The sequence below is a fragment of the Bufo bufo genome, chromosome 1 (assembly GCF_905171765.1).
Source record: "Bufo bufo chromosome 1, aBufBuf1.1, whole genome shotgun sequence".
Taxonomy (NCBI): domain Eukaryota; kingdom Metazoa; phylum Chordata; class Amphibia; order Anura; family Bufonidae; genus Bufo; species Bufo bufo.
This window is the reverse complement of record NC_053389.1, coordinates 522,645,544-522,661,132: the sequence shown is the minus strand read 5'-3', so window position 1 is coordinate 522,661,132 and position 15,589 is coordinate 522,645,544. Positions and strand designations below refer to the sequence as shown.

At 45.6% G+C, this 15,589-nt stretch overlaps 1 protein-coding gene and 1 long non-coding RNA gene across 2 annotated transcripts in view; both read left to right on the top strand.

Moving 5' to 3' along the window:
* The window catches only part of TSPAN12 (tetraspanin 12), a 317,079-nt gene that overhangs the window by 270,054 nt on the left and 31,436 nt on the right, over positions 1-15,589 (top strand). The gene's annotated exons all lie outside the window — the stretch shown is intronic.
* LOC120981814 lies at positions 5,639-15,428 on the top strand. The gene is made up of 3 exons (XR_005774757.1): positions 5,639-5,761; positions 8,644-8,648; positions 15,314-15,428. It is a non-coding gene; the product is annotated as an uncharacterized LOC120981814 (long non-coding RNA).

The following is a 15,589-nucleotide window of genomic DNA, read 5'->3' as shown; positions in this document are numbered from 1 at the left end:
CCTAAGGTTCTCTATGTAATTAGATTATTTATATTGCTGGAAGGTTACGTCATAGCAGCCATAACAAGGAGGCTGAAAAATAGTTTTTACTAGGCACTGTATAAAAGATTAATGAGGAAATAAGAGTTTACTATATTACAGTTTTGGGCTACTTTGGCCCTTAGGTTACAGCTACATGGCACATTTTATTATTCGGTTGGATATTTAGTCGTCATAATGCAAAATGCGTTACCGGTACATCAATCTGGGAACAGCAGTAATGCACAATATACTTTCAGCAAGATGACCTCCACCTCCCAAATGTTTTCTTTCAACAGCATTGAAAGACTGTATGCTGGGTGGCGTGGCCTGACCGCTGATGGCGCCAGCTGTGTGAAGAGGGAGCTCCATCTGAGGCATATTAATTAAGCGGCTCAAAGCGGCAACCCTGGCTGGAATCAGCACTACTTAAAAGGGGCCCTCCATCAAAATGTACAGTTATTTTGCTAAAGGCTCCTCTCCCGCTCCAGATCCGGGAAGCCGATCACCACTTGAGCAGGCCTCCTCTACTCGGGTGGAGACCACGCAGAACATCTGTGAGACGCCGGAGGGTGAGATATCAAAGTGCGTGCTTACAAAGCAGAATATGCAATCTAAACGCCCTCCGCACATCCCTATTGGGGGACTTTAAAGCAATGTAAAGTGACCTAAAGCGGGAAATATCAGAAATCTGGGAGACCGCACCACGCATATGGAATCCAATATGACGGAGTATGCCACTTCTCATAACACCTTAATAGATGCTCACTATGAGCTAGAGGAGGATTTTTCCTGCATGAAGAACAAGTTATACGACCTTGAAGATGGGTCTAGGAGAAACAATATACGCATCAGGGGGATCCCAGAGAATATACAGGACTCTCAGTTGCGGGAATTTTTTACTGGGTTCCTCAGGGATGTTTTACCGGATCTACCTGAAATGGACCGTCTAGTGGACAGAATCCAGCGGGTGCCAAGGCCCAAGCAGCTCAATCCTGAACTGCCTCGTGACACGCTGGCCAGGCTCTATTTCTACAGAACCAAGGAGGCCTTCCTTTCCCAACTACACCATAAACCAGCTATATCAGATGCGTATAAGGAGCTAGCGGTATACCCGGATCTGTCAGCAGCCACCTTGGCGAAGAGGAGGGAGTTCGCACCTGTCACCCAAGTTCTAAGAAACAAAGCTATTCCCTACAAATGGGGATTCCTGATGAAGCTGGTGATTACCAAAGATGGCTCTACTCTGACCTGCTTCACTCCGACTCAAGCAGAAGCCCTACTGTGGAAATAGCGTCTTCTATAAGAAGTCCCGGATTCTCTGCAATCGACACGACCACCGGAGAAGATTACACAGGACTGGTTGCTGACCTGACTCCAGTCTCTTATCCAGGTTCCTCATGATGTTCCTCTAGGACATTAGTCCAAGCTCTTCTAATGTTCGCAGTGTCCTCCACTGTGCACATTCCTCGAGTTACTGCTAGTTACTGCTGTGCACATTCCTCGAGTTCCGTCATGGATCTGCACAGACGGATCCGTTCAGATAATACGACCGTCTGCATCCGTTTGTATTATCTTTAACATAGCCAAGACGGATCCGTCTTGAACACCATTGAAAGTCAATGTAGGGGGGGGGGCGTGGTCTGGCTGCCAAAGCTGATGGCCGCTTAGTAACGGAGCTCCTGGATAGACGCCACTGAAAGCGACTATTTTGAAGCACAGTGCACTCCATCCACCGCAAATTAAGCGGAGAAACGCTGCTAAAGCTCCAGGACATGACAGGGCGCAGGAAACGGGTGGTTAAACACCCGAAGCTCACAAAATTCTACTCCGGTAGAGAGGCCGGGGACTCACAAGTTGGCGCCGGAGGCACAGCTCCCTCCTCACCTCGGCGCGCCGCATCTCAGGACTGCCCACGAAGCCCTGGGGCGCCTGATCTCCACCGCTCCTACTCTGACCCTGCGCTGCTGAGAGACACAGATCGGAGTGATTTCTCTCCTCGAACAGCAGCAGCAGCGCGATCCTCGGCTCAGACCGACTCCCAGGACCCGGTGAGTGGCACTTCTGCCTCCCATCCCCCCTCACCTACACACTCTGCGGCCCTTTCCCTGCCAACTGACGACGCCGAACCCTCAAACACCCGGAGGGCGTCGATAGACGACTCACAGGCTGTATTAACCTCCACCCAGCAAGGATCTCTGGGGGCTCCATCCCTGGTACTGCAAAGCCCTGCGTCATTTAACAAACTGCAGGCTTCTGAGGCCTGGAAGGGAATTGCGCCATACAACAGTGCTGTGGGGGAAGGTGCAAGCACTTTAACGGAAGATGGAGAGTCACCTCTTTTACACTTCCAAGTCTCTGAGACGGCCCTAACGGATACGGACATGCGGAATATGCTGCTTGTACAGAGACGCTCTATGTTCCTGGATATAAAGTCCATTATAGCACCACTACGTTCTGATATTGACAACTTAGGTGCCAGAACTGACCATCTGGAAAATAAATTCGGAGACTTTGCCGCCTCGCATAACTCCTCTTATTGATGCCTACAATGAGTTAGAGGAAGAAGTGACAAACATGAAAGCAAAATTGGCCGATCTTGAAGACCGGAGCCGACGCAATAACATTAAGCTCAGAGGGGTTCCTGAATCTGTTCCCCCTAAGGACATTCCTGAGTACGTTCGGTCTCTTCTCAAAGCTACTCTTCCGAATTGTTCTGACCGAGATCTAGAGATCGATCGCACAGGGTTCCCCGCCCGCGACATCTGGATGAGTCGGTACCGCGAGATGTACTCGCGAGGATCCACTTTTTCAAGATCAAAGAACAACTAATGTCTGCTGCCAGAAAAAACAGAGGCCTACCTGCTCCGTTCCATAAAGTTCTTCTATTTGCGGATCTGTCGGCACCCACTCTACGTAAGAGGAGACTCCTATCACCGATCACGTCTGCTCTGCATAAAGCCCAAGTGCCCTACCGGGGATTCCCGGTTCGTTTACTGATCCACTACAAAGGAGAATTCCACCTGGCAAAAACCTTAGAGGAAGGTTTCACACTGCTGAAAAGATGGAACATTCCTATCAGTGTCCTGGGAGATTACCAACGCTCTGCTCCAGCTAAAGTTCCCAAGGACTGGTCAAGAGTGTGCTTAATCCTATAGCTTTTAGTGGGTTCATCCCACTTTCAGGTGTCGTATGTTTTAATCTGTATTTTCCCTAACCTGTTTTGCTTTTAGGTTACAGACAAGATTCTTTTTTGCCCTACCAATTTATCAGAACGTGCCCTAACGGGCCTGGAACGTTCTGCTTTTGTTATTGTGAGTTATTGTTTTATTGTCTTCTTACCTTTTCGAGAAGATATGTATGTTGATGCCTATTTATTGCCTTTACATTCTCATGTCGCCTATGCCTTGGAGATATGGACGCCCTTGCTGGGAGGCGCTCCATATCATACTCTTGCAATTTTACAAGCTAGTTATAGAATGCTTTTTATTCTGATATACAATGGTGATAACATTTGCCAGCTTAAATGCTAACGGATTGAATAGCCCAATGCGGAGGACATATTTGTGGAGAGAAGCTAAGGGATTAAACTCCGATGTGCTGAGTGTGCAGGAGACGCACTTGCTGCAGCGAGATGGCTTCCGGTTGCGACATGTGCATTTCCCGCATATTTACCAGTCTCATTTCCAATCCAAGTCGAGGGGGGTCATGCTTACTATTAAAAACTCAATGGCCTTTTCTCATATTGCTGACTATGCGGACCCTCAGGGTCGGTTTCTCATGCTAATTTGCACTTTGAATGCGGAAATTTTCACGATCGTGTCCCTATATGCCCCTAACCAAGGCCAGTTACCCTTTTTTTTTAAATGAATGAAGCTAGTCCGCAAGAAACAGCAAGGGAAAGTAGTGATTTGTGGAGATTTTAATCTGACAGTTGATCCATCAACAGATACGTCATCTACATCACTGAGAAATGTCCCTTCTCTGGCCTCTGCTCTCTGGAAGGAGGAGCTCTATGATGTATGGCGCATCCACCATGCATCTGATAGAGACTACACCTTTCACTCTGGAGTACACAATATGTATTCTAGAATCAACATGTTTCTTGTAGACAGAACGTTTCTCCCTCACACTAGAGAGTCCTCCCTAGAATTGATAAAATGGTCGGACCACGCCACTATAACAATGGTGATTTCAGAGACCATCAACTCTCCTCAGGTGTACTTATGGAGGAGCAGTCCTACACTGTTAACTAATCCCCAATACGGAGCACGAATTGAATCGGACGTAAGGGATTTTTTCAAGTTTAATGAATCTTACTCCCATACGGATCCGGTTGTTTTATGGAATGCTCACAAGGCTTGCATTCGAGGGTCATTTATTCAACAGGGTGCGATACGTAAGAAACGGATGGAGGCGGAAATGTCAGCCCTTTTGTCTCAGATACGAAATGCAGAGTCCAGGAATAAAAAGAAACCCACTCCCCCACTAGCGGAAGAACTTAGACGCCTTCGACAGGATTTAAAAAGCTATATGCTCTTCTCTTACGAAAAAATGTTGAGGAAATACAAAGCTAGGTATTATTCGCAGGATAATAAAGCTGGGAAGCTTTTAGCCGCTAAATTTAAAGCCCGTCACATTAAAAACCGCCTTCCACACCTTATACATCCTGCCTCTCAGGTAAAGCTGTATTCCCCTCTAGACATAGCAAATGGGTTCCAAGCGTATTATTATGACCTCTATAATTAAAAAAAATTCCCATCCTGCCCCGACAGAGATAGGTGATATGGTACACTCCTATTTGAATTCCCTACATCTACCTAAGCTAAACAGTACCCAACTTCAGACTCTCAACTCTTCTGTTTCAACGGAGGAAATAGAGGCGGTGATCGTGTCTCTTCCCGGCGACAAGGCCCCTGGACCAGACGGGTACGCATATCACTATTACAAACATTTTAAAAACTTATTGAGCCCGCACCTGAAAAACATTTGTCAGGCAGCCATGGACTCTGGAGTCTTACCATCCGAGAATCTCATAAGCACTTATTATTACGCTCCCTAAGCCTGGGAAACCTCCTGACATACCCCAAAACTTTAGGCCCATTTCCCTCCTAAATCAGGATGTAAAAATATACGCCAAATTATTAGCTGTTAGAGTAGCAAAAATCCCCCCCTCTATCATACATGTAGACCAGGCTGGTTTTGTCCCGTCTCGGCAGACTTATTTCAATACTAGATGTCTTTTAGGGGTGTTGCATCATGTGAAAGCCAGCGGGACCCCCATGCTGGCTTTGGCATTGGACGCCGAGAAGGCGTTTGACAGGCTATACTGGTTGTTCGCCTTCTCGGTGCTCCGGAGGTTGGGATTTAACGGTCCTATTCTTACTGCTATAGGGGCTTTATATAGTAACCCCACGGCAAAAACTTTTGTTAATGGGGCCCTGTCGGATTCATTTTCCCTTACGAACGGAACTAGGCAAGGTTGCCCCCTGTCGCCCCTTATATTTATCATAGCTATGGAACCATTGGCTCAAGCGATCAGACAAGACACAGCTATCTCTGGGGTAGAGATCGGAGGGCGGTCGCATACAATCTCTTTGTATGCAGATGACGTATTTTTATCTCTTTCAAACCCGGAACAATCCTTAGCGGCAGTAATGGCCCAAATCTCCCGATATGGGGAACTTTCGCATTACCATCTGAACTCTGCTAAAACGCAAGCATTACCGATTAACATCCCAGAGTGTGTAGTTGAAAGTGTTGTTTCCTTCTCAATGCACCTTGATTCCTTCCTTTGTCCCCGAAGACAGGCGCCTGGAGAACTATCAGTGACACATGCAGTATGATGTCAGTAACAGTTCTATTTATTCCTTGCCATACAGGCCCTTATATACATCCATGCATACATACAAGAACAGCTGCAGCTCTCATTATAATAATGCTGACTAGGAACATTTCCTTATACAGACAGAAGGTCAATGTAAATATAGTCACCCTTTAATATCATGTCACCCAACCTCCTGTCCTTTATACAGATCATACAGCTAATTCTATTTAACCCTTCAATCCCCTCTTAAGTCATGAATATGACTTATCATCTTTCTCTCATAGAAAGGTAAGTAGCATATGATTGTCCAGGGTCTGTGGGTTTGGACACATTACACAAAACATCTGTATGAGGGAAGGGATACATTGGATACAACAACATATGACAATCAAGGAAGCAATTATAATTATAATACTAATCAATAATGTTCTTAACCAACTCAAATCCGGAAGCCAGCTCAATAACCAGTCCCACCAAGAGGATGAATCAACATCTTTCCTGATATTATTAGCAACTTCATGTAACACTTGAATATGGGACTGGATTGATCTGGAATGATCAGATAAATTATAGCAACACATTCCTTTAAAATCTTGACATCCTATATTATGTTTCAGTAACAGATAATCTGCAGCGAATCTAGTTTCTAGCACTGCTCCTCTTATGCCTTGTATATCTAAAAGCATGTCTGATAAGGCGATAGAGGTATGATTCAGAGATTTAACTAAGTCACATGCAATAGAATTTATAGTACGAGTATTATACATAGCCAGTCCAGGCACTCCTAATCTAGAGGCGCCCAAACTTGTATATTCTGTACGGCTGAGAAGGGGTAAAGTAGAGTCACAGTCTTCTGATAAAGTCTTGGTAACCGATCTGTAAGCTCTCCTGATAGGAGGTTGACTGGGAAGAGCCAAAGTCAGCCTGGATAATGCACAGGGACCTCCAATAACATTAGCAGGAATGTAATTGTAAGTGCTGTTACCACAAGACAAAAACCATCCTTTAGGGAGCATTATACACTGCTCAAAAAAATAAAGGGAACACAAAAATAACACATCCTAGATCTGAATTAATTAAATATTCTTCTGAAATACTTTGTTCTTTACATAGTTGAATGTGCTGACAACAAAATCACACAAAAATTAAAAAATGGAAATCAAATTTTTCAACCCATGGAGGTCTGGATTTGGAGTCACCCTCAAAATTAAAGTGGAAAAACACACTACAGGCTGATCCAACTTTGATGTAATGTCCTTAAAACAAGTCAAAATGAGGCTCAGTAGTGTGTGTGGCCTCCACGTGCCTGTATGACCTCCCTACAACGCCTGTGCATGCTCCTGATGAGGTGGCGGACGGTCTCCTGAGGAATCTCTTCCCAGACCTGGACTAAAGCATCTGCCAACTCCTGGACAGTCTGTGGTGCAACGTGATGTTGGTGGATAGAGCTAGACATGATGTCCCAGATGTGCTCAATTGGATTCAGGTCTGGGGAACGGGCGGGCCAGTCCATAGCATCAATGCCTTCGTCTTGCAGGAACTGCTGACACACTCCAGCCACATGAGGTCTAGCATTGTCTTGCATTAGGAGGAACCCAGGGCCAACCGCACCAGCATATGGTCTCACAAGGGGTCTGAGGATCTCCTCTCGGTACCTAATGGCAGTCAGGCTACCTCTGGCGAGCACATGGAGGGCTGTGCGGGCCTCCAAAGAAATGCCACCCCACACCATTACTGACCCAATGCCAAACCGGTCATGCTGCAGGATGTTGCAGGCAGCAGAACGTTCTCCACGGCATCTCAAGACTCTGTCACGTCTGTCACATGTGCTCAGTGTGAACCTGCTTTCATCTGTGAAGAGCACAGGGCGCCAGTGGCAAATTTGCCAATATTGGTGTTCTCTGGCAAATGCCAAACGTCCTGCACGGTGTTGGGCTGTAAGCACAACCCCCACCTGTGGACGTTGGGCCCTCATATCACCCTCATGGAGTCTGTTTATGACCGTTTGAGCAGACACATGCACATTTGTGGCCTGCTGGAGGTCATTTTGCAGGGCTCTGGCAGTGCTCCTCCTGTTCCTCCTTGCACAAAGGCGGAGGTAGCGGTCCTGCTGCTGGGTTGTTGCCCTCCTACGGCCTCCTCCACGTCTCCTGATGTACTGGCCTCTCTCCTGGTAGCGCCTCCATGCTCTGGACACTACGTTCACAGACACAGCAAACCTTCTTGCCATAGCTCGCATTGATGTGCCATCCTGGATAAGCTGCACTACCTGAGCTACTTGTGTGTGTTGTAGACTCCGTCTCATGCTACCACTAGAGTGAAAGCACCGCCAGCATTCAAAAGTGACCAAAACATCAGCCAGGAAGCATAGGAACTGAGAAGTGATCTGTGGTCACCACCTGCAGAACCACTCCTTTATTGGGGGTGTCTTGCTAATTGCCTATAATTTCCACCTGTTGTCTATCCCATTTGCACAACAGCATGTGAAATTGAGTATCACTCAGTGTTGCTTCCTAAGTGGACAGTTTGATTTCACAGAAGTGTGATTGACTTGGAGTTACATTGTGTTGTTTAAGTGTTCCCTTTATTTTTTTGAGCAGTGTATTATACACTGCTCAAAAAAATAAAGGGAACACTTAAACAACACAATGTAACTCCAAGTCAATCACACTTCTGTGAAATCAAACTGTCCACTTAGGAAGCAACACCGAGTGACAATAAATTTCACATACTGTTGTGCAAATGGGATAGACAACAGGTGGAAATTATAGGCAATTAGCAGGACACCCCCAATAAAGGAGTGGTTCTGCAGGTGGTAACCACAGACCACTTCTCAGTTCCTATGCTTCCTGGCTGATGTTTTGGTCACTTTTGAATGCTGGCGGTGCTTTCACTCTAGTGGTAGCATGAGACGGAGATTACAACCCACACAAGTGGCTCATGTAGTGCAGCTTATCCAGGATGGCACATCAATGCGAGCTGTGGCAAGAAGGTTTGCTGTGTCTGTCACCGTAGTGTCCAGAGCATGGAGGCGCTACCAGGAGACAGGCCAGTACATCAGGAGACGTGGAGGAGGCCGTAGGAGGGCAACAACCCAGCAGCAGGACCGCTACCTCCGCCTTTGTGCAAGGAGGAACAGGAGGAGCACTGCCAGAGCCCTGCAAAATGACCTCCAGCAGGCCACAAATGTGCATGTGTCTGCTCAAACGGTCATAAACAGACTCCATGAGGGTGATATGAGGGCCCGACGTCCACAGGTGGGGGTTGTGCTTACAGACCAACACCGTGCAGGACATTTGGCATTTGCCAGAGAACACCAAGATTGGCAAATTCGCCACTGGCGCCCTGTGCTCTTCACAGATGAAAGCAGGTTCACACTGAGCACATGTGACAGAGTCTGGAGACGCCGTGGAGAACGTTCTGCTGATTGCAACATCCTCCAGCATGACCAGTTTGGCATTGGGTCAGTAATGGTGTGGGGTGGCATTTCTTTGGAGGGCCGCACAGCCCTCCATGTGCTCGCCAGAGGTAGCCTGACTGCCATTAGGTACCGAGATGAGATCCTCAGACCCCTTGTGAGACCATATGCTGGTGCAGTTGGCCCTGGGTTCCTCCTAATGCAAGACAATGCTAGACCTCATGTGGCTGGAGTGTGTCAGCAGTTCCTGAAAGACGTAGGCATTGATGCTATGGACTGGCCCGCCCGTTCCCCAGACCTGAATCCAATTGAGCACATCTGGGACATCATGTCTCGCTCTATCCACCAACGTCACGTTGCACCACAGACTGTCCAGGAGTTGGCAGATGCTTTAGTCCAGGTCTGGGAGGAGATCCCTCAGGAGACCGTCTGCCACCTCATCAGGAGCATGCACAGACGTTGTAGGGAGGTCCTACAGGCACGTGGAGGCCACACACATTACTGAGCCTCATTTTGACTTGTTTTAAGGACATTACATCAAAGTTGGATCAGCCTGTAGTGTATTTTTCCACTTTAATTTTGAGTGGGACTCCAAATCCAGACCTCCATGGGTTGAAAAATTTGATTTACATTTTTTAATTTTTGTGTGATTTTGTTGTCAGCACATTCAACTATGTAAAGAACAAAGTATTTCAGAAAAATATTTAATTAATTCAGATCTAGGATGTGTTATTTTTGTGTTCCCTTTATTTTTTGGAGCAGTGTCGATAAAACTGGGAGTCACAATGGTCTTATTACAACTCATGGAGTTATCCAGGGAGCTAGCAAGCCTACTATTCTTTTCACAGGTGTCGTTAATATAATCATATACACCAGTGGTGGCGAACCTATGGCACTGGTGCCAGAGGTGGCACTCGGAGCCCTCTCTGTGGGCACCCACACTCTGGAAAAAGTCTATGGTGTACCAGTATGCCTTAGACTTTTCCCACCATTCATCAGCGCAGGGCGCACTATGAACAGCACAGGCAGCGCACTGAATGTAGGCAGGCTATTATAGATAAATGATAAAGTACATGGAAGATATACTGTATGTATTGGCATTCAGGTTAAATTGCCGTGTTGGCACTTAGCGATAAATAAGTGGGTTTTGGGTTGCAGTTTCTGCACTCAGTCTGTAAAAGGTTCACCATCACTGATATACACTATTCTTAGGTAATCCACTTTTTAGATCTCTATTATCACAATATAAAGTCATATCCTGGGAAAAGGTAAAACAAGTCTCGGCTGCAGTCACGTTAATAGTAGTTATTCTAATATTATCCCTGCTATTTCCTAATTTCTGACACTTCCCACAGAAGTCATACAAGGGAATAAAAGATTGTGTATTCTTAGCCATCGCCCAGACTTCAAGGAGGGATTCATCGGGTGTAGGCACAGCAATAACACATGTTTGTATAAGATCCCGTGGGCTCTGTAAGTCTTTAAGGCACAATGAACTAACATTTAGGGCATTTGCCATCCTGACTATACTATTCTGTTCAGAATAAAAGGGGACGGGAGCAAAGGAATCTTGCTCCTGAGCTCTTTTATATACTGGCCGATTATTTGGTGCACCGCAGAAGAAACTCATCTCCTCTGGGTGATAAATACATGTAGTAATAAGCCAGACTGGCAAGAAAACACAAAGATTAATAATTATCAGCAGACAAACAAATCTCCCAGAATATTGTGGGGTCATCATCTTCAGCCTGTGGCAAGGCACTTTTCAGGGAAACTTCTTCTGAGTTCCCCTCTTTGTTCAGGGAATTCACACCTGCTTCACCCTCTTTATCTTTATCTGTCACCGGAGAAGAAGCCTCAGGGACCCTTTTCACTCTGCTAGCGTGAATCCAGATTGGAGCCTCTTCTGTGAGAATCGCTGTTCTGGTGACTGCTACCACTCGGGTGGGTGGTCCAAACGGGAACTCAGTCTGTTTTCGTCCTTTTGCCAGGCTCTGGACTATCACCACGTCTCCTGGTTGGAAAGGATGCGTAGGTTTCTGTGGAGAGAAAGGAGAGGCACGAGCAACATCTCGTTCAATTTGATCTAAAGTTTCTACAAGTTTCCTCACATACTCTGCCTGTACCACTTCTAGATCCCCTTTTTCTATTACAGGGGCCTTTGGACCCCAAGGGGTGGGGAAGGGTCTTCCCATTAGGACCTCAAATGGTGAGTAACCAGTATTCTTATTAGGCTGCATCCTAATTTCTGAGACATATACTACACCGTGAAACATAAGATTGTACCTTTGATCTAAGACCTGGTATAAAAAAATCTCTCCGAATGAGGTCAGTGGTTGCCTGTGCTCCCTTATGGCCAAGACCATGATAATGTGCAATTAAAATCGGGGCGCTTGCAACTGGGATACATGGCTTCCCCTCTTTGCAGATAAGACCCGTATTAGGGTCTTGTACTGCACCTACCGACTGCCATTCTATTTTGTCACTACTGGTAGCCAAATCCTGGAGGCTTAGCAATAGATTGTCAGTAAGGGTAATGTCTAGAACTAGGGAGGGCATTTGAACTGTTTCTGACGTTCTAATAGAAGCCTCTTTTGCTGCCTGATCAGATAGGGCATTCCCTTTAGCTATGTGCGTTTATAGACCAGTATGTCCCTTACAATGCATAATAGCAACTTCGCTTGGTAAGTGGATGGCGGTCAGGAGATCACGTACTAGGGTGGAATGTGAGATTCGTCTCCCATCTGCAGCTATGAAGCCTCTCCTCTGCCAGATTACCCCATGATCATGTACAACCCCAAAGGCATACTTGGAATCGGTATATACATTTACATTTCTCCCCTCAAAAAGACAACAAGCGCTAGTAAGGGGAATCAGTTCATCTGCTGGGGCCGACTGAAAAGGTATAGAATTCGATTCCAGTATAACATCAGGGAGCCGAACCACAGCGTATCCTGCATGATAAGTTTTGTCATTAGGACGGGAACAGGATCCATCCACAAAAACATGTACATGTATAAGTTCAGTACTTGTAGCCAAGTAGGGCATTCAGTATAGCCATTGGACCGAATGTGGGTGCTGAGTATTTGATATGAAGTTGAGGATTAGATAGCAACAAAACTTCATATCCACTCAGTCTTTGTGCTGACATATGTTGCGTATGTATGTTCCTCAATAGGGCCTGAACATTGTGTGAGGTATGTAGAGTAGTGGGATGACCTAGGGTGATAGGCGTAGCCATCTCAGCGACCATAGCACAGGCTGCCAAACTCCTGAGACACGCAGGCATGCCCTGAACCTGTACGGGAACCACTTTTGAGAAAAAGGCAACAAGGCGGAATTTACCTCCATGATCCTGTGCCAGGACTCCTGCCATGGTTTTACAATTGTCCCTGGCAAATAAGTGAAACATCACGCCATAGTCGGGTAGGCCCAAACCAGGATTTGAAACCATTGCACATTTCAAATGACTAAAAGCTTGTAACATTTCATCAGACCATTTAATGAAGTCAGGCATATCAGTATTAGTGGCTTGTCTCAGAATATTATCATAGTAGGAACAATCAGCAATCTATTGGCGGCAGTAACCAATCATGCCAAGAAAGGTCAACATGTCTTTCTTGGTTTGTGGGCGGGGCAGACCCAGTACGGAGGTAATTCTGGCATGGCTGATTTTCCTCTCACCTTCACTGAGAATAAAGCCCAAATACTCAACACGTTCCATACACCATTGTCATTTCTTCCTAGAAACTTTGTGACCGCTTTCACATAACCACAGTAGTAAACTAACACAGTCTGCCTGGCAGGCCTCCCGAGTAGAACTACATATAAGGAGATCGTCCACATATTGTAGAAGGACAGAACCATGAAGGGCAGTCCAAGGGCGCAGTGTAACTTGGAGGACAATGGAGTAGACTACTGGGGAGTCTACATAACCCTGAGGCATTCTACACCAAGTAATGTAAAAACAAAAAGTGGCCGTGTCTCCTTGTCAACTGGGACAGAAAAAAATGCATTCCTTTAAATCAATAACAGAGAAAAACTCTGCATGGGCAGGAATAACTGATAGCAGAGATGGTACGTCTGGAACCATAGGGGCTATGGGTATAATAACAATCTGATTAATATCATCTACTGCAATAGGTTCCTTTAACAAGGTGTCCCCTACAGTCATAAAAGTGAACTGTTCCTCAATGTCACTGTCCACATGATGAGGTATATGTTCAGGTTTGGGAAAATATTTTTTGTGATCTAAGGCGCATGGGAGCTATGACATCCCTAGTGTTAGAAATGTGGGAATTGTATTCTACATGTTCTCGTATCTCCAGGACAGCAACTGGTCAATCCCAAGCTGCCACAAACTTCTTCTTAGCTCAGGAGCCACCCCCCCTCCCTTTTCTGCTGTTACTCGAACTCTGTCTATGCAGCTATGAGGAGAAGAAGGGGGGCAGGGAGCTGTGCTGTGGGCAGCGTCTGAACAATCTCCCAACAGATGCTTTGAAGAAGAAGCACTGTGAAAGGATGCTAGAGTGTTATCTCTTCTCCTATCTCTTCTTCCCTTTTGAGCCAATTAAATAATGCCTGGGCCTCAAAGTACTGCCCTTTTAATCTAAGTCATTTTTTGGAAGGGATGGATATATCTGTGGGATATTTCCTAAATAGGGAGGAGGGGGCTTCTGGAGTGAACCCCTTGTCAATTCCCTTTCTAACTCATGTTTCTTTTTATATCCCTCCTGGTTCCCTGCCTTCTGCTTATGAACCATTTTATTTGGTCTATCATACCAATATGGTGCATAAGTAAGGCAATTTTCCCCTCCCGACTGCATATACTGCATGTCCCACTGGAGGTCTGGACCATAATATGGGTAAGCTTCAATGTCACCCAAACATAACCCTTTTACCATATCCATATGGAAGGTGTCATTAGCCCCTTCCTGAGGGAACGAATTTATACTCTTCATCCCCTCCGTCCATCCTGCCATATTATCCACCCAGGGAGTAACTAAATAATGATCAGTCCCACAGACCCGGGCTACATAATCTTTACATGTTTCTCCTACATTCGGAGGGGGTGGAGAGACCTTTCCTTGCTTTGAAACCCATTTCTTATAACTTAATTGAGACGGAGGCAGAGCAAAACTGTCCCCAGGACTGGCTGTACTGAACCGTGAAGGACTTATGTCTATGCACAACTTCCTTCTCAACTGTCTGTTAGTACGATTCCTTAAAACAGTTACTTGCGTTCACCAGTTTCTGGGTTTGTGGGTCATCCAGGACACACACAATAAAGTTAGTACATGTTTCACAGTATCATTTGCTGCTTACCTTCAGCATAAAAATTACTTAATGCTTCATAACAGCATAACATAACAGAAAGCATAAGAAAGCGACAGAAAAGAAGTAATAGAAGTTGGGTGACAAGAGAAATCAAGGTGCAGACTCTATATGAATTCTTCCCAAAAGAATTCCTCTGGTAAATCCTTCCCTAAAGAATTTATCTGTTAGACTTGGCCAGTAGTCTATTTACAGTCTATCTTGCCTAAAGATAGATACCATTTCTTTCATTCTATCTTGCCTAAAGATAGGTTCCATTTCTTTCAGTGTGTCTAAAGCGGATTCAAAATAAAAGCAACAGAAAATGTTACGGAAAGCATCGGAATGTCCCCAGTCGTTAGACAGGAATGTTCCGTACTCACCGAATTCCTGTATTTTCTATTCCGCGGACGAGCTCCCAGCTGAAAGTGTTGTTTCCTTCTCAATGCACCTTGATTCCTTCCTTTGTCCCCGAAGACAGGCGCCTGGAGAACTATCAGTGACACATGCAGTATGACGTCAGTAACAGTTCTATTTATCCCTTGCCTTACAGGCCCTTATATACATCCATCCATACATACAAGAACAGCTGCAGCTCTCATTATAATAATGCTGACTAGGAACATTTCCTTATACAGACAGAAGGTCAATGTAAATATAGTCACCCTTTAATATGATGTCACCCAACCTCCTGTCCTTCATACAGATCATACAGCTAATTCTATTTAACCCTTAAGTAGTAACGAACCTTCAAAGGGATCGGATGTTCGACTGGCAGCCTCGTAGTATTAAATATCTAGGTACAAATATGACCACATCCATGTCCCACCTTTATACCTTTAAATTATGAATCGCTCCTCTTATCCACAGAAAAGGAACTTGCGGAATACGCTAAACATGACGCCTCATGGCTTGGCAGGATAGCCTCATTCAAAATGTTCATCCTCCCAAAGTTTCTTTACTTATATCGCACCCTGCCTATATGCCTTCCGGAAACGTTCTTTTCCAGAGCG